Source organism: Schistocerca nitens, unplaced genomic scaffold (assembly GCF_023898315.1).
Source record: "Schistocerca nitens isolate TAMUIC-IGC-003100 unplaced genomic scaffold, iqSchNite1.1 HiC_scaffold_377, whole genome shotgun sequence".
In the NCBI taxonomy this organism is placed as follows: Eukaryota; Metazoa; Arthropoda; class Insecta; order Orthoptera; family Acrididae; genus Schistocerca; species Schistocerca nitens.
In genome coordinates this window covers 2,192,527-2,210,399 of record NW_026045911.1, presented here as the reverse complement: position 1 = coordinate 2,210,399, position 17,873 = coordinate 2,192,527, and the positions used below count along the sequence as shown (strand labels likewise).

At 50.8% G+C, this 17,873-nt stretch overlaps 9 non-coding genes across 9 annotated transcripts; all 9 read right to left on the bottom strand.

The window, feature by feature from the left end:
* Positions 1-3,811: 3,811 nt before the first annotated feature.
* Positions 3,812-3,929, bottom strand: LOC126229706 (5S ribosomal RNA). The gene has a single exon (XR_007544239.1). It is a non-coding gene; the product is annotated as a 5S ribosomal RNA (ribosomal RNA).
* Positions 3,930-7,841: 3,912 nt separating this feature from the next.
* LOC126229705 (5S ribosomal RNA) lies at positions 7,842-7,959 on the bottom strand. The gene has a single exon (XR_007544238.1). It is a non-coding gene; the product is annotated as a 5S ribosomal RNA (ribosomal RNA).
* Positions 7,960-9,245: 1,286 nt separating this feature from the next.
* LOC126229678 (5S ribosomal RNA) lies at positions 9,246-9,364 on the bottom strand. The gene has a single exon (XR_007544214.1). It is a non-coding gene; the product is annotated as a 5S ribosomal RNA (ribosomal RNA).
* A 1,286-nt stretch (positions 9,365-10,650) lies between these two features.
* Positions 10,651-10,769, bottom strand: LOC126229677 (5S ribosomal RNA). Its single transcript, XR_007544213.1, has one exon. It is a non-coding gene; the product is annotated as a 5S ribosomal RNA (ribosomal RNA).
* Positions 10,770-12,056: 1,287 nt separating this feature from the next.
* Positions 12,057-12,175, bottom strand: LOC126229676 (5S ribosomal RNA). Its single transcript, XR_007544212.1, has one exon. It is a non-coding gene; the product is annotated as a 5S ribosomal RNA (ribosomal RNA).
* Positions 12,176-13,469: 1,294 nt separating this feature from the next.
* Positions 13,470-13,588, bottom strand: LOC126229675 (5S ribosomal RNA). Its single transcript, XR_007544211.1, has one exon. It is a non-coding gene; the product is annotated as a 5S ribosomal RNA (ribosomal RNA).
* A 1,285-nt stretch (positions 13,589-14,873) lies between these two features.
* On the bottom strand, positions 14,874-14,992 carry LOC126229674 (5S ribosomal RNA). Its single transcript, XR_007544210.1, has one exon. It is a non-coding gene; the product is annotated as a 5S ribosomal RNA (ribosomal RNA).
* A 1,286-nt stretch (positions 14,993-16,278) lies between these two features.
* On the bottom strand, positions 16,279-16,397 carry LOC126229672 (5S ribosomal RNA). Its single transcript, XR_007544208.1, has one exon. It is a non-coding gene; the product is annotated as a 5S ribosomal RNA (ribosomal RNA).
* A 1,287-nt stretch (positions 16,398-17,684) lies between these two features.
* On the bottom strand, positions 17,685-17,803 carry LOC126229671 (5S ribosomal RNA). The gene has a single exon (XR_007544207.1). It is a non-coding gene; the product is annotated as a 5S ribosomal RNA (ribosomal RNA).
* Between the last annotated feature and the right edge of the window lie 70 nt (positions 17,804-17,873).

The following is a 17,873-nucleotide window of genomic DNA, read 5'->3' as shown; positions in this document are numbered from 1 at the left end:
GCGACGCGCAGTGCCGCGCGCCGCCACGTGGGTGAGACGCACAACACAGCTGCTCGTTGCACCGCCTATCATTCGTTTGGTGCGTGCGGCCTCCGACACTCGCGGGCGACGCATCTTGTGGGGCTTGCGCGCGGCCGGGCGGCGGGGGGACCGCGCGGGGCGTGGCAGTGTCCTGCTGGACCGACGGAAGCTTTCTCACCTGCCTGACACGCGCCGCGCTTTTCAGATATTTGTGTAATTTGCGCGGTGCGTTCTCGCCTGTCCCCTCCCCTCCCCTTCCCTTCCCTTCCCTTCCGTCCCGACTTGTCCCGACTGCCGCTCGCTGCCGCTCGGGTCGCGGTCCATATGACCGCACAAGCACGAGAAACATCTGCGAGACGGCCGCGGGCCTGACCGGCGTGTCCGAGACGCCGTGGGCGGCCGTTGGGAGCTACTAGAGCAGCGCTGCGCTGGGAAGGTGCCGTGGAAAGGTGCGAAAACACGGACAGAGGACACAGGTTCAACAAAGCATCCATCTCCTCTAGAGGCGAAAGATAAATTTTTGTTTACAAATTTGCAGATGTGCACTGCTACAAAACAATATGCCCTGACGTATTTCACAACATTTCTGTCGTTTCATACTGTTTCGTTATTTGCAGAGACACTTTGCTAATCTTCCTTGGCACACTCTTCTTCAAACGGAGTTCCTTAATATCGCATCTAGTTTAAAATCAGTATGGAAGCATCTTTGTCACACGAGAAAGGTAGCATGAGTAGAGGGCTGGCAGGGGTAGCGACAAAAAAGCAAAAAATGAAGACAGCCAGAGTTCCCAGGCGGTCGCCGATCCGAATACTAACGTTGTTGCTTATCTTCGTCGATCTGACGAGAACGGCTGATTTTTTTTTTTTTTTTTAATTTATGTATTTAGTTAGTTTTTGGAATTTAGCACTGCTACAAAACAGTTGGCTCTGACGCATTTCAAGGACACATCTGTCGATTCGTAGTGTTTCGTTATTTCCAACGAGTTCCTAGCACTCTTCCTCCGCGCATTCTTGCTCAAACTGAGTTCACTACTGTAATTTCGTGTCTTTCGTTTAGTACAGTACTTTAAAATGCTCGTGGAAGCATCCATGTCACACCTGAAAGTTAGTACGAAAAAGAGGCCTGGCAGGTGTAGCGACGTAAAAGTTAAAAAATGAGATAGAGCCAACAGCACCTTTTTTTTTTTTTGTAACGTATATAAACTTTTATTTACAATTTTTAACAATTACAGGTCTTTACATGAAGTGGAGTGCTTGATTATTGATCGGTTATTTTCATTTTGTCGTTTTCTGTTTTGATTGTTCTTTGAGTAGTCTTTTGGTTGAGTTACAAAACTTTCCACTGAGTGTCCAGCAGCTACATTTTCACTGTCAGTTGTTTTGTCTTTTTAATTACTAACTTACGTTACTTTGATTTTTTTTTTCTTAAATTTAGAGTACAAAAAAAGGAAAGTAGTATTCATCTATGGTACTTAAGTGTGCCTATTTTGGCAAGTTTGCTAAAGCGAATATGGAATATATACCAGAGCATCTATGTGGGTAATATCGTGAATGCAGGAGATTGTTAGTGTACTGCCTAAGTTGGGTCGCAACAGTTTACACGAAATTTGGTGTGAAGAATGTCTAGTGTTAATATTTTGTTGGTGGCAAAGAGGCATGCTACGTTTAAGCACATGATGGGCCGAAATTTATATACATACATCTGTATATGTATATATACATACATACAGCACATTAATAAAACACAACAAAACAAGAAATCAAAAACACAAAAAAAAAAAACAAAAAACAAAAAGATAAGAGAAAGGATAGACGTACCTTGAGTGGAGAGAGCGAGAGGGAGAGAGAGAATATGAGTGAGAGGACACAATGACATGATATACACTGTTTGATATTTTGTTGTTTTCTTGGTACACTAAATTTATGGCTGATTATTTCCTTTTGCCTGCTGTATTTGACTATCATCACTTTTGACTACGAATGGCACACGTCACTCTCACTTTGGCACTGCTACACGTTCCCACTTTCACTTTGCGCGCGTTTTCGCAACACTTTCGCAATGCACCACACTTGACGTCGGGGATTTGGGGAGATCGGTGGGCGACGTCCTCAGCGACTGGGGTGTTGGTGTTATGGGAGGGCGTCGGTCACGTTGTGTTGAAGGCGTCTCGGAAGGCGGCGTCCAGCGGGACCTGCAGGAAGTTCTGGAAGGTCTCTCGGTACTTTGCGCGTTGTTTGGCCCTCCTGTGTTCCTCCCACAGGTCCGTGAGGAACTGCGCCTTGTCGATCTGCCGTTAGGAGACGATGGCGTGTGCCGTCATGGCGGTGATCCACATTGTGGCCAGGCGTTTTGCGTTGGGGAAAGGCTTCGCGTCCGGGACAGTGACAGCTGAGACATGTATCGCCCTCTCGTCGGTTCTGTTGATGTGGGCGATCATACTTCTCGCTGTCGCCCATATTTCCCCGCTCTCTCTGCAGCCAAACCGATGCTCGATGGTGTCGGTCTGGTTGCAGAGTTCGCAGTTTGGGGATTCCCGCATCTTTATGCGTGCCAGTTTTTCGTTTGTTGGTACTGTTTCGTGGATGATTTTATACCACGTGTCCCTGGCGTGCTCAGGAAGTGTCCGTTCCGAGACGTTCTTCCAAACCTGTGGCCAGTCGTGATCTGGAAGTCTCGTCTCTATTTTGGACTTTCTTGCCTTCCCCCTCAGAGCGCTGTAGATCTTTCTCGCAGTTCTTTGTTGTGGGTTGGCAACGACCGCGGTGATGTAACTTTTGTCGATTGCCATCTGTTTTATGTGCCGCAACTTGAATGGTATGTGCGTAGTGTCTACAGGAGCCTCTTCAGATTCAGGTTTATATTCGTGGATCAGGCTGGACGTTATACTGTTATTGTTCTGATTCGCCATTTTCATCGCGCGGTGTAGGAGCAGTGCCGCGCATTTTGTTTTTACGTCCGTCAGTCCGAGTCCGCCTTCATCCCTCGACAGGAAACACGTCGCCTGGGAGACCTTGAAGATTTCCCGCCTCCACAGCAGGTAGTACGCCGCGCCTCCTATCGCTCGCGCAATTTCTGTCGGAGCACATAGTATTTGGGCCATGTACCACGCTTTCGACAGGATCGTTTCGTTTACCAGCTGCACTCTTTGGCTCAGCGTCAGGCTCCGGTTCGCGTGCGTCCTCACGAGCCCTCTCGTCGTGTTCAAGACGCTGCGCCAGTTTTGTGCTGCCATTTTCAGAGGGCACTGCTGTAGTTCCACTCCGAGTGCTTTATGGTTGTTTGTCACTCGGTACCACTGTCTCGCTGGTTGCAGTCTGCCGTTGCCTATTGGTAGTAGCACTGTCTTCCTCGGATTCGTTTTTGCTCCTGAAGCCTTTTCGAAGGATTCCATGATAGGCTGGATTATTTCTAGTTCGTTCTCGTTCTGAATGAAGATGCCCATGTCGTCAGCATAGGCCATACATGCGATGTTTGTTGCTCCCATTGTGTATCCTCCGATTTCGGCTGTTAGTTTTCGAAGTAGGGGATCGAGAGCTATTGTAAAAAGAGCCATAGATAATGGACATCCTTGCCTGACGGATCTTCCCAGTCTTATTGACTTGGAAGTCCATCCGTTTATTGTTACGGTTGAGGTGGCATTTGTGATGACGTTCCTGATTGTTCTGCCGAATTTTGGTCCGAATCCGAGGCGTGCGATGGTTTTCAGCAGGTACCGGTGACTGATCCTGTCGAAAGCCTTATGGAAATCGACAGAGATTACGGCTGCGGGTCTCCTCGTTGTTGCTGCGTGGGCTATGATACCGGTGTTCCCAGGCGGTCACCCATCCAAGTACTAACCGGGCCCGATGTTGCTTAACTTCGGTGATCGGACGAGAACCGGTGTATTCAACATGGTATGGCCGTTGGCGTCCTTATTACGTAGCCGCACTGCAGAAGAAGCGTTCGCCCCTTCTCCCAACACACGCAATCGCCGTTTTCCGTGGCACATTTGACGCAAAGCACGTCCTTCCACCTCGAAGGCGACGCGCAGTGCCGCGCGCCGCCACGTGGGTGAGACGCACAACACAGCTGCTCGTTGCACCGCCTATCATTCGTTTGGTGCGTGCGGCCTCCGACACTCGCGGGCGACGCATCTTGTGGGGCTTGCGCGCGGCCGGGCGGCGGGGGGACCGCGCGGGGCGTGGCAGTGTCCTGCTGGACCGACGGAAGCTTTCTCACCTGCCTGACACGCGCCGCGCTTTTCAGATATTTGTGTAATTTGCGCGGTGCGTTCTCGCCTGTCCCCTCCCCTCCCCTTCCCTTCCCTTCCCTTCCGTCCCGACTTGTCCCGACTGCCGCTCGCTGCCGCTCGGGTCGCGGTCCATATGACCGCACAAGCACGAGAAACATCTGCGAGACGGCCGCGGGCCTGACCGGCGTGTCCGAGACGCCGTGGGCGGCCGTTGGGAGCTACTAGAGCAGCGCTGCGCTGGGAAGGTGCCGTGGAAAGGTGCGAAAACACGGACAGAGGACACAGGTTCAACAAAGCATCCATCTCCTCTAGAGGCGAAAGATAAATTTTTGTTTACAAATTTGCAGATGTGCACTGCTACAAAACAATATGCCCTGACGTATTTCACAACATTTCTGTCGTTTCATACTGTTTCGTTATTTGCAGAGACACTTTGCTAATCTTCCTTGGCACACTCTTCTTCAAACGGAGTTCCTTAATATCGCATCTAGTTTAAAATCAGTATGGAAGCATCTTTGTCACACGAGAAAGGTAGCATGAGTAGAGGGCTGGCAGGGGTAGCGACAAAAAATGAAGACAGCCAGAGTTCCCAGGCGGTCGCCGATCCGAATACTAACGTTGTTGCTTATCTTCGTCGATCTGACGAGAACGGCTGATTTTTTTTTTTTTTTTAATTTATGTATTTAGTTAGTTTTTGGAATTTAGCACTGCTACAAAACAGTTGGCTCTGACGCATTTCAAGGACACATCTGTCGATTCGTAGTGTTTCGTTATTTCCAACGAGTTCCTAGCACTCTTCCTCCGCGCATTCTTGCTCAAACTGAGTTCACTACTGTAATTTCGTGTCTTTCGTTTAGTACAGTACTTTAAAATGCTCGTGGAAGCATCCATGTCACACCTGAAAGTTAGTACGAAAAAGAGGCCTGGCAGGTGTAGCGACGTAAAAGTTAAAAAATGAGATAGAGCCAACAGCACCTTTTTTTTTTTTGTAACGTATATAAACTTTTATTTACAATTTTTAACAATTACAGGTCTTTACATGAAGTGGAGTGCTTGATTATTGATCGGTTATTTTCATTTTGTCGTTTTCTGTTTTGATTGTTCTTTGAGTAGTCTTTTGGTTGAGTTACAAAACTTTCCACTGAGTGTCCATCAGCTACATTTTCACTGTCAGTTGTTTTGTCTTTTTAATTACTAACTTACGTTACTTTGATTTTTTTTTTCTTAAATTTAGAGTACAAAAAAAGGAAAGTAGTATTCATCTATGGTACTTAAGTGTGCCTATTTTGGCAAGTTTGCTAAAGCGAATATGGAATATATACCAGAGCATCTATGTGGGTAATATCGTGAATGCAGGAGATTGTTAGTGTACTGCCTAAGTTGGGTCGCAACAGTTTACACGAAATTTGGTGTGAAGAATGTCTAGTGTTAATATTTTGTTGGTGGCAAAGAGGCATGCTACGTTTAAGCACATGATGGGCCGAAATTTATATACATACATCTGTATATGTATATATACATACATACAGCACATTAATAAAACACAACAAAACAAGAAATCAAAAACACAAAAAAAAAAACAAAAAACAAAAAGATAAGAGAAAGGATAGACGTACCTTGAGTGGAGAGAGCGAGAGGGAGAGAGAGAATATGAGTGAGAGGACACAATGACATGATATACACTGTTTGATATTTTGTTGTTTTCTTGGTACACTAAATTTATGGCTGATTATTTCCTTTTGCCTGCTGTATTTGACTATCATCACTTTTGACTACGAATGGCACACGTCACTCTCACTTTGGCACTGCTACACGTTCCCACTTTCACTTTGCGCGCGTTTTCGCAACACTTTCGCAATGCACCACACTTGACGTCGGGGATTTGGGGAGATCGGTGGGCGACGTCCTCAGCGACTGGGGTGTTGGTGTTATGGGAGGGCGTCGGTCACGTTGTGTTGAAGGCGTCTCGGAAGGCGGCGTCCAGCGGGACCTGCAGGAAGTTCTGGAAGGTCTCTCGGTACTTTGCGCGTTGTTTGGCCCTCCTGTGTTCCTCCCACAGGTCCGTGAGGAACTGCGCCTTGTCGATCTGCCGTTTGGAGACGATGGCGTGTGCCGTCATGGCGGTGATCCACATTGTGGCCAGGCGTTTTGCGTTGGGGAAAGGCTTCGCGTCCGGGACAGTGACAGCTGAGACATGTATCGCCCTCTCGTCGGTTCTGTTGATGTGGGCGATCATACTTCTCGCTGTCGCCCATATTTCCCCGCTCTCTCTGCAGCCAAACCGATGCTCGATGGTGTCGGTCTGGTTGCAGAGTTCGCAGTTTGGGGATTCCCGCATCTTTATGCGTGCCAGTTTTTCGTTTGTTGGTACTGTTTCGTGGATGATTTTATACCACGTGTCCCTGGCGTGCTCAGGAAGTGTCCGTTCCGAGACGTTCTTCCAAACCTGTGGCCAGTCGTGATCTGGAAGTCTCGTCTCTATTTTGGACTTTCTTGCCTTCCCCCTCAGAGCGCTGTAGATCTTTCTCGCAGTTCTTTGTTGTGGGTTGGCAACGACCGCGGTGATGTAACTTTTGTCGATTGCCATCTGTTTTATGTGCCGCAACTTGAATGGTATGTGCGTAGTGTCTACAGGAGCCTCTTCAGATTCAGGTTTATATTCGTGGATCAGGCTGGACGTTATACTGTTATTGTTCTGATTCGCCATTTTCATCGCGCGGTGTAGGAGCAGTGCCGCGCATTTTGTTTTTACGTCCGTCAGTCCGAGTCCGCCTTCATCCCTCGACAGGAAACACGTCGCCTGGGAGACCTTGAAGATTTCCCGCCTCCACAGCAGGTAGTACGCCGCGCCTCCTATCGCTCGCGCAATTTCTGTCGGAGCACATAGTATTTGGGCCATGTACCACGCTTTCGACAGGATCGTTTCGTTTACCAGCTGCACTCTTTGGCTCAGCGTCAGGCTCCGGTTCGCGTGCGTCCTCACGAGCCCTCTCGTCGTGTTCAAGACGCTGCGCCAGTTTTGTGCTGCCATTTTCAGAGGGCACTGCTGTAGTTCCACTCCGAGTGCTTTATGGTTGTTTGTCACTCGGTACCACTGTCTCGCTGGTTGCAGTCTGCCGTTGCCTATTGGTAGTAGCACTGTCTTCCTCGGATTCGTTTTTGCTCCTGAAGCCTTTTCGAAGGATTCCATGATAGGCTGGATTATTTCTAGTTCGTTCTCGTTCTGAATGAAGATGCCCATGTCGTCAGCATAGGCCATACATGCGATGTTTGTTGCTCCCATTGTGTATCCTCCGATTTCGGCTGTTAGTTTTCGAAGTAGGGGATCGAGAGCTATTGTAAAAAGAGCCATAGATAATGGACATCCTTGCCTGACGGATCTTCCCAGTCTTATTGACTTGGAAGTCCATCCGTTTATTGTTACGGTTGAGGTGGCATTTGTGATGACGTTCCTGATTGTTCTGCCGAATTTTGGTCCGAATCCGAGGCGTGCGATGGTTTTCAGCAGGTACCGGTGACTGATCCTGTCGAAAGCCTTATGGAAATCGACAGAGATTACGGCTGCGGGTCTCCTCGTTGTTGCTGCGTGGGCTATGATACCGGTGTTCCCAGGCGGTCACCCATCCAAGTACTAACCGGGCCCGATGTTGCTTAACTTCGGTGATCGGACGAGAACCGGTGTATTCAACATGGTATGGCCGTTGGCGTCCTTATTACGTAGCCGCACTGCAGAAGAAGCGTTCGCCCCTTCTCCCAACACACGCAATCGCCGTTTTCCGTGGCACATTTGACGCAAAGCACGTCCTTCCACCTCGAAGGCGACGCGCAGTGCCGCGCGCCGCCACGTGGGTGAGACGCACAACACAGCTGCTCGTTGCACCGCCTATCATTCGTTTGGTGCGTGCGGCCTCCGACACTCGCGGGCGACGCATCTTGTGGGGCTTGCGCGCGGCCGGGCGGCGGGGGGACCGCGCGGGGCGTGGCAGTGTCCTGCTGGACCGACGGAAGCTTTCTCACCTGCCTGACACGCGCCGCGCTTTTCAGATATTTGTGTAATTTGCGCGGTGCGTTCTCGCCTGTCCCCTCCCCTCCCCTTCCCTTCCCTTCCCTTCCGTCCCGACTTGTCCCGACTGCCGCTCGCTGCCGCTCGGGTCGCGGTCCATATGACCGCACAAGCACGAGAAACATCTGCGAGACGGCCGCGGGCCTGACCGGCGTGTCCGAGACGCCGTGGGCGGCCGTTGGGAGCTACTAGAGCAGCGCTGCGCTGGGAAGGTGCCGTGGAAAGGTGCGAAAACACGGACAGAGGACACAGGTTCAACAAAGCATCCATCTCCTCTAGAGGCGAAAGATAAATTTTTGTTTACAAATTTGCAGATGTGCACTGCTACAAAACAATATGCCCTGACGTATTTCACAACATTTCTGTCGTTTCATACTGTTTCGTTATTTGCAGAGACACTTTGCTAATCTTCCTTGGCACACTCTTCTTCAAACGGAGTTCCTTAATATCGCATCTAGTTTAAAATCAGTATGGAAGCATCTTTGTCACACGAGAAAGGTAGCATGAGTAGAGGGCTGGCAGGGGTAGCGACAAAAAATGAAGACAGCCAGAGTTCCCAGGCGGTCGCCGATCCGAATACTAACGTTGTTGCTTATCTTCGTCGATCTGACGAGAACGGCTGATTTTTTTTTTTTTTTAATTTATGTATTTAGTTAGTTTTTGGAATTTAGCACTGCTACAAAACAGTTGGCTCTGACGCATTTCAAGGACACATCTGTCGATTCGTAGTGTTTCGTTATTTCCAACGAGTTCCTAGCACTCTTCCTCCGCGCATTCTTGCTCAAACTGAGTTCACTACTGTAATTTCGTGTCTTTCGTTTAGTACAGTACTTTAAAATGCTCGTGGAAGCATCCATGTCACACCTGAAAGTTAGTACGAAAAAGAGGCCTGGCAGGTGTAGCGACGTAAAAGTTAAAAAATGAGATAGAGCCAACAGCACCCGGTGTTCCCAGGCGGTCACCCATCCAAGTACTAACCGGGCCCGATGTTGCTTAACTTCGGTGATCGGACGAGAACCGGTGTATTCAACATGGTATGGCCGTTGGCGTCCTTATTACGTAGCCGCACTGCAGAAGAAGCGTTCGCCCCTTCTCCCAACACACGCAATCGCCGTTTTCCGTGGCACATTTGACGCAAAGCACGTCCTTCCACCTCGAAGGCGACGCGCAGTGCCGCGCGCCGCCACGTGGGTGAGACGCACAACACAGCTGCTCGTTGCACCGCCTATCATTCGTTTGGTGCGTGCGGCCTCCGACACTCGCGGGCGACGCATCTTGTGGGGCTTGCGCGCGGCCGGGCGGCGGGGGGACCGCGCGGGGCGTGGCAGTGTCCTGCTGGACCGACGGAAGCTTTCTCACCTGCCTGACACGCGCCGCGCTTTTCAGATATTTGTGTAATTTGCGCGGTGCGTTCTCGCCTGTCCCCTCCCCTCCCCTTCCCTTCCCTTCCCTTCCGTCCCGACTTGTCCCGACTGCCGCTCGCTGCCGCTCGGGTCGCGGTCCATATGACCGCACAAGCACGAGAAACATCTGCGAGACGGCCGCGGGCCTGACCGGCGTGTCCGAGACGCCGTGGGCGGCCGTTGGGAGCTACTAGAGCAGCGCTGCGCTGGGAAGGTGCCGTGGAAAGGTGCGAAAACACGGACAGAGGACACAGGTTCAACAAAGCATCCATCTCCTCTAGAGGCGAAAGATAAATTTTTGTTTACAAATTTGCAGATGTGCACTGCTACAAAACAATATGCCCTGACGTATTTCACAACATTTCTGTCGTTTCATACTGTTTCGTTATTTGCAGAGACACTTTGCTAATCTTCCTTGGCACACTCTTCTTCAAACGGAGTTCCTTAATATCGCATCTAGTTTAAAATCAGTATGGAAGCATCTTTGTCACACGAGAAAGGTAGCATGAGTAGAGGGCTGGCAGGGGTAGCGACAAAAAATGAAGACAGCCAGAGTTCCCAGGCGGTCGCCGATCCGAATACTAACGTTGTTGCTTATCTTCGTCGATCTGACGAGAACGGCTGATTTTTTTTTTTTTTTAATTTATGTATTTAGTTAGTTTTTGGAATTTAGCACTGCTACAAAACAGTTGGCTCTGACGCATTTCAAGGACACATCTGTCGATTCGTAGTGTTTCGTTATTTCCAACGAGTTCCTAGCACTCTTCCTCCGCGCATTCTTGCTCAAACTGAGTTCACTACTGTAATTTCGTGTCTTTCGTTTAGTACAGTACTTTAAAATGCTCGTGGAAGCATCCATGTCACACCTGAAAGTTAGTACGAAAAAGAGGCCTGGCAGGTGTAGCGACGTAAAAGTTAAAAAATGAGATAGAGCCAACAGCACCCGGTGTTCCCAGGCGGTCACCCATCCAAGTACTAACCGGGCCCGATGTTGCTTAACTTCGGTGATCGGACGAGAACCGGTGTATTCAACATGGTATGGCCGTTGGCGTCCTTATTACGTAGCCGCACTGCAGAAGAAGCGTTCGCCCCTTCTCCCAACACACGCAATCGCCGTTTTCCGTGGCACATTTGACGCAAAGCACGTCCTTCCACCTCGAAGGCGACGCGCAGTGCCGCGCGCCGCCACGTGGGTGAGACGCACAACACAGCTGCTCGTTGCACCGCCTATCATTCGTTTGGTGCGTGCGGCCTCCGACACTCGCGGGCGACGCATCTTGTGGGGCTTGCGCGCGGCCGGGCGGCGGGGGGACCGCGCGGGGCGTGGCAGTGTCCTGCTGGACCGACGGAAGCTTTCTCACCTGCCTGACACGCGCCGCGCTTTTCAGATATTTGTGTAATTTGCGCGGTGCGTTCTCGCCTGTCCCCTCCCCTCCCCTTCCCTTCCCTTCCCTTCCGTCCCGACTTGTCCCGACTGCCGCTCGCTGCCGCTCGGGTCGCGGTCCATATGACCGCACAAGCACGAGAAACATCTGCGAGACGGCCGCGGGCCTGACCGGCGTGTCCGAGACGCCGTGGGCGGCCGTTGGGAGCTACTAGAGCAGCGCTGCGCTGGGAAGGTGCCGTGGAAAGGTGCGAAAACACGGACAGAGGACACAGGTTCAACAAAGCATCCATCTCCTCTAGAGGCGAAAGATAAATTTTTGTTTACAAATTTGCAGATGTGCACTGCTACAAAACAATATGCCCTGACGTATTTCACAACATTTCTGTCGTTTCATACTGTTTCGTTATTTGCAGAGACACTTTGCTAATCTTCCTTGGCACACTCTTCTTCAAACGGAGTTCCTTAATATCGCATCTAGTTTAAAATCAGTATGGAAGCATCTTTGTCACACGAGAAAGGTAGCATGAGTAGAGGGCTGGCAGGGGTAGCGACAAAAAATGAAGACAGCCAGAGTTCCCAGGCGGTCGCCGATCCGAATACTAACGTTGTTGCTTATCTTCGTCGATCTGACGAGAACGGCTGATTTTTTTTTTTTTTTTAATTTATGTATTTAGTTAGTTTTTGGAATTTAGCACTGCTACAAAACAGTTGGCTCTGACGCATTTCAAGGACACATCTGTCGATTCGTAGTGTTTCGTTATTTCCAACGAGTTCCTAGCACTCTTCCTCCGCGCATTCTTGCTCAAACTGAGTTCACTACTGTAATTTCGTGTCTTTCGTTTAGTACAGTACTTTAAAATGCTCGTGGAAGCATCCATGTCACACCTGAAAGTTAGTACGAAAAAGAGGCCTGGCAGGTGTAGCGACGTAAAAGTTAAAAAATGAGATAGAGCCAACAGCACCCGGTGTTCCCAGGCGGTCACCCATCCAAGTACTAACCGGGCCCGATGTTGCTTAACTTCGGTGATCGGACGAGAACCGGTGTATTCAACATGGTATGGCCGTTGGCGTCCTTATTACGTAGCCGCACTGCAGAAGAAGCGTTCGCCCCTTCTCCCAACACACGCAATCGCCGTTTTCCGTGGCACATTTGACGCAAAGCACGTCCTTCCACCTCGAAGGCGACGCGCAGTGCCGCGCGCCGCCACGTGGGTGAGACGCACAACACAGCTGCTCGTTGCACCGCCTATCATTCGTTTGGTGCGTGCGGCCTCCGACACTCGCGGGCGACGCATCTTGTGGGGCTTGCGCGCGGCCGGGCGGCGGGGGGACCGCGCGGGGCGTGGCAGTGTCCTGCTGGACCGACGGAAGCTTTCTCACCTGCCTGACACGCGCCGCGCTTTTCAGATATTTGTGTAATTTGCGCGGTGCGTTCTCGCCTGTCCCCTCCCCTCCCCTTCCCTTCCCTTCCCTTCCGTCCCGACTTGTCCCGACTGCCGCTCGCTGCCGCTCGGGTCGCGGTCCATATGACCGCACAAGCACGAGAAACATCTGCGAGACGGCCGCGGGCCTGACCGGCGTGTCCGAGACGCCGTGGGCGGCCGTTGGGAGCTACTAGAGCAGCGCTGCGCTGGGAAGGTGCCGTGGAAAGGTGCGAAAACACGGACAGAGGACACAGGTTCAACAAAGCATCCATCTCCTCTAGAGGCGAAAGATAAATTTTTGTTTACAAATTTGCAGATGTGCACTGCTACAAAACAATATGCCCTGACGTATTTCACAACATTTCTGTCGTTTCATACTGTTTCGTTATTTGCAGAGACACTTTGCTAATCTTCCTTGGCACACTCTTCTTCAAACGGAGTTCCTTAATATCGCATCTAGTTTAAAATCAGTATGGAAGCATCTTTGTCACACGAGAAAGGTAGCATGAGTAGAGGGCTGGCAGGGGTAGCGACAAAAAAGCAAAAAATGAAGACAGCCAGAGTTCCCAGGCGGTCGCCGATCCGAATACTAACGTTGTTGCTTATCTTCGTCGATCTGACGAGAACGGCTGATTTTTTTTTTTTTTTAATTTATGTATTTAGTTAGTTTTTGGAATTTAGCACTGCTACAAAACAGTTGGCTCTGACGCATTTCAAGGACACATCTGTCGATTCGTAGTGTTTCGTTATTTCCAACGAGTTCCTAGCACTCTTCCTCCGCGCATTCTTGCTCAAACTGAGTTCACTACTGTAATTTCGTGTCTTTCGTTTAGTACAGTACTTTAAAATGCTCGTGGAAGCATCCATGTCACACCTGAAAGTTAGTACGAAAAAGAGGCCTGGCAGGTGTAGCGACGTAAAAGTTAAAAAATGAGATAGAGCCAACAGCACCCGGTGTTCCCAGGCGGTCACCCATCCAAGTACTAACCGGGCCCGATGTTGCTTAACTTCGGTGATCGGACGAGAACCGGTGTATTCAACATGGTATGGCCGTTGGCGTCCTTATTACGTAGCCGCACTGCAGAAGAAGCGTTCGCCCCTTCTCCCAACACACGCAATCGCCGTTTTCCGTGGCACATTTGACGCAAAGCACGTCCTTCCACCTCGAAGGCGACGCGCAGTGCCGCGCGCCGCCACGTGGGTGAGACGCACAACACAGCTGCTCGTTGCACCGCCTATCATTCGTTTGGTGCGTGCGGCCTCCGACACTCGCGGGCGACGCATCTTGTGGGGCTTGCGCGCGGCCGGGCGGCGGGGGGACCGCGCGGGGCGTGGCAGTGTCCTGCTGGACCGACGGAAGCTTTCTCACCTGCCTGACACGCGCCGCGCTTTTCAGATATTTGTGTAATTTGCGCGGTGCGTTCTCGCCTGTCCCCTCCCCTTCCGTCCCGACTTGTCCCGACTTTGCTCGACTGCCGCTCGCTGCCGCTCGGGTCGCGGTCCATATGACCGCACAAGCACGAGAAACATCTGCGAGACGGCCGCGGGCCTGACCGGCGTGTCCGAGACGCCGTGGGCGGCCGTTGGGAGCTACTAGAGCAGCGCTGCGCTGGGAAGGTGCCGTGGAAAGGTGCGAAAACACGGACAGAGGACACAGGTTCAACAAAGCATCCATCTCCTCTAGAGGCGAAAGATAAATTTTTGTTTACAAATTTGCAGATGTGCACTGCTACAAAACAATATGCCCTGACGTATTTCACAACATTTCTGTCGTTTCATACTGTTTCGTTATTTGCAGAGACACTTTGCTAATCTTCCTTGGCACACTCTTCTTCAAACGGAGTTCCTTAATATCGCATCTAGTTTAAAATCAGTATGGAAGCATCTTTGTCACACGAGAAAGGTAGCATGAGTAGAGGGCTGGCAGGGGTAGCGACAAAAAAGCAAAAAATGAAGACAGCCAGAGTTCCCAGGCGGTCGCCGATCCGAATACTAACGTTGTTGCTTATCTTCGTCGATCTGACGAGAACGGCTGATTTTTTTTTTTTTTTTAATTTATGTATTTAGTTAGTTTTTGGAATTTAGCACTGCTACAAAACAGTTGGCTCTGACGCATTTCAAGGACACATCTGTCGATTCGTAGTGTTTCGTTATTTCCAACGAGTTCCTAGCACTCTTCCTCCGCGCATTCTTGCTCAAACTGAGTTCACTACTGTAATTTCGTGTCTTTCGTTTAGTACAGTACTTTAAAATGCTCGTGGAAGCATCCATGTCACACCTGAAAGTTAGTACGAAAAAGAGGCCTGGCAGGTGTAGCGACGTAAAAGTTAAAAAATGAGATAGAGCCAACAGCACCCGGTGTTCCCAGGCGGTCACCCATCCAAGTACTAACCGGGCCCGATGTTGCTTAACTTCGGTGATCGGACGAGAACCGGTGTATTCAACATGGTATGGCCGTTGGCGTCCTTATTACGTAGCCGCACTGCAGAAGAAGCGTTCGCCCCTTCTCCCAACACACGCAATCGCCGTTTTCCGTGGCACATTTGACGCAAAGCACGTCCTTCCACCTCGAAGGCGACGCGCAGTGCCGCGCGCCGCCACGTGGGTGAGACGCACAACACAGCTGCTCGTTGCACCGCCTATCATTCGTTTGGTGCGTGCGGCCTCCGACACTCGCGGGCGACGCATCTTGTGGGGCTTGCGCGCGGCCGGGCGGCGGGGGGACCGCGCGGGGCGTGGCAGTGTCCTGCTGGACCGACGGAAGCTTTCTCACCTGCCTGACACGCGCCGCGCTTTTCAGATATTTGTGTAATTTGCGCGGTGCGTTCTCGCCTGTCCCCTCCCCTCCCCTTCCCTTCCCTTCCCTTCCGTCCCGACTTGTCCCGACTGCCGCTCGCTGCCGCTCGGGTCGCGGTCCATATGACCGCACAAGCACGAGAAACATCTGCGAGACGGCCGCGGGCCTGACCGGCGTGTCCGAGACGCCGTGGGCGGCCGTTGGGAGCTACTAGAGCAGCGCTGCGCTGGGAAGGTGCCGTGGAAAGGTGCGAAAACACGGACAGAGGACACAGGTTCAACAAAGCATCCATCTCCTCTAGAGGCGAAAGATAAATTTTTGTTTACAAATTTGCAGATGTGCACTGCTACAAAACAATATGCCCTGACGTATTTCACAACATTTCTGTCGTTTCATACTGTTTCGTTATTTGCAGAGACACTTTGCTAATCTTCCTTGGCACACTCTTCTTCAAACGGAGTTCCTTAATATCGCATCTAGTTTAAAATCAGTATGGAAGCATCTTTGTCACACGAGAAAGGTAGCATGAGTAGAGGGCTGGCAGGGGTAGCGACAAAAAATGAAGACAGCCAGAGTTCCCAGGCGGTCGCCGATCCGAATACTAACGTTGTTGCTTATCTTCGTCGATCTGACGAGAACGGCTGATTTTTTTTTTTTTTTAATTTATGTATTTAGTTAGTTTTTGGAATTTAGCACTGCTACAAAACAGTTGGCTCTGACGCATTTCAAGGACACATCTGTCGATTCGTAGTGTTTCGTTATTTCCAACGAGTTCCTAGCACTCTTCCTCCGCGCATTCTTGCTCAAACTGAGTTCACTACTGTAATTTCGTGTCTTTCGTTTAGTACAGTACTTTAAAATGCTCGTGGAAGCATCCATGTCACACCTGAAAGTTAGTACGAAAAAGAGGCCTGGCAGGTGTAGCGACGTAAAAGTTAAAAAATGAGATAGAGCCAACAGCACCCGGTGTTCCCAGGCGGTCACCCATCCAAGTACTAACCGGGCCCGATGTTGCTTAACTTCGGTGATCGGACGAGAACCGGTGTATTCAACATGGTATGGCCGTTGGCGTCCTTATTACGTAGCCGCACTGCAGAAGAAGCGTTCGCCCCTTCTCCCAACACACGCAATCGCCGTTTTCCGTGGCACATTTGACGCAAAGCACGTCCTTCCACCTCGAAGGCGACGCGCAGTGCCGCGCGCCGCCACGTGGGTGAGACGCACAACACAGCTGCTCGTTGCACCGCCTATCATTCGTTTGGTGCGTGCGGCCTCCGACACTCGCGGGCGACGCATCTTGTGGGGCTTGCGCGCGGCCGGGCGGCGGGGGGACCGCGCGGGGCGTGGCAGTGTCCTGCTGGACCGACGGAAGCTTTCTCACCTGCCTGACACGCGCCGCGCTTTTCAGATATTTGTGTAATTTGCGCGGTGCGTTCTCGCCTGTCCCCTCCCCTCCCCTTCCCTTCCCTTCCCTTCCGTCCCGACTTGTCCCGACTGCCGCTCGCTGCCGCTCGGGTCGCGGTCCATATGACCGCACAAGCACGAGAAACATCTGCGAGACGGCCGCGGGCCTGACCGGCGTGTCCGAGACGCCGTGGGCGGCCGTTGGGAGCTACTAGAGCAGCGCTGCGCTGGGAAGGTGCCGTGGAAAGGTGCGAAAACACGGACAGAGGACACAGGTTCAACAAAGCATCCATCTCCTCTAGAGGCGAAAGATAAATTTTTGTTTACAAATTTGCAGATGTGCACTGCTACAAAACAATATGCCCTGACGTATTTCACAACATTTCTGTCGTTTCATACTGTTTCGTTATTTGCAGAGACACTTTGCTAATCTTCCTTGGCACACTCTTCTTCAAACGGAGTTCCTTAATATCGCATCTAGTTTAAAATCAGTATGGAAGCATCTTTGTCACACGAGAAAGGTAGCATGAGTAGAGGGCTGGCAGGGGTAGCGACAAAAAATGAAGACAGCCAGAGTTCCCAGGCGGTCGCCGATCCGAATACTAACGTTGTTGCTTATCTTCGTCGATCTGACGAGAACGGCTGATTTTTTTTTTTTTTTTAATTTATGTATTTAGTTAGTTTTTGGAATTTAGCACTGCTACAAAACAGTTGGCTCTGACGCATTTCAAGGACACATCTGTCGATTCGTAGTGTTTCGTTATTTCCAACGAGTTCCTAGCACTCTTCCTCCGCGCATTCTTGCTCAAACTGAGTTCACTACTGTAATTTCGTGTCTTTCGTTTAGTACAGTACTTTAAAATGCTCGTGGAAGCATCCATGTCACACCTGAAAGTTAGTACGAAAAAGAGGCCTGGCAGGTGTAGCGACGTAAAAGTTAAAAAATGAGATAGAGCCAACAGCACCCGGTGTTCCCAGGCGGTCACCCATCCAAGTACTAACCGGGCCCGATGTTGCTTAACTTCGGTGATCGGACGAGAACCGGTGTATTCAACATGGTATGGCCGTTGGCGTCCTTATTACGTAGCCGCACTGCAGAAGAAGCGTTCGCCCCTTCTCCCAACACACGCAATCGCCGTTTT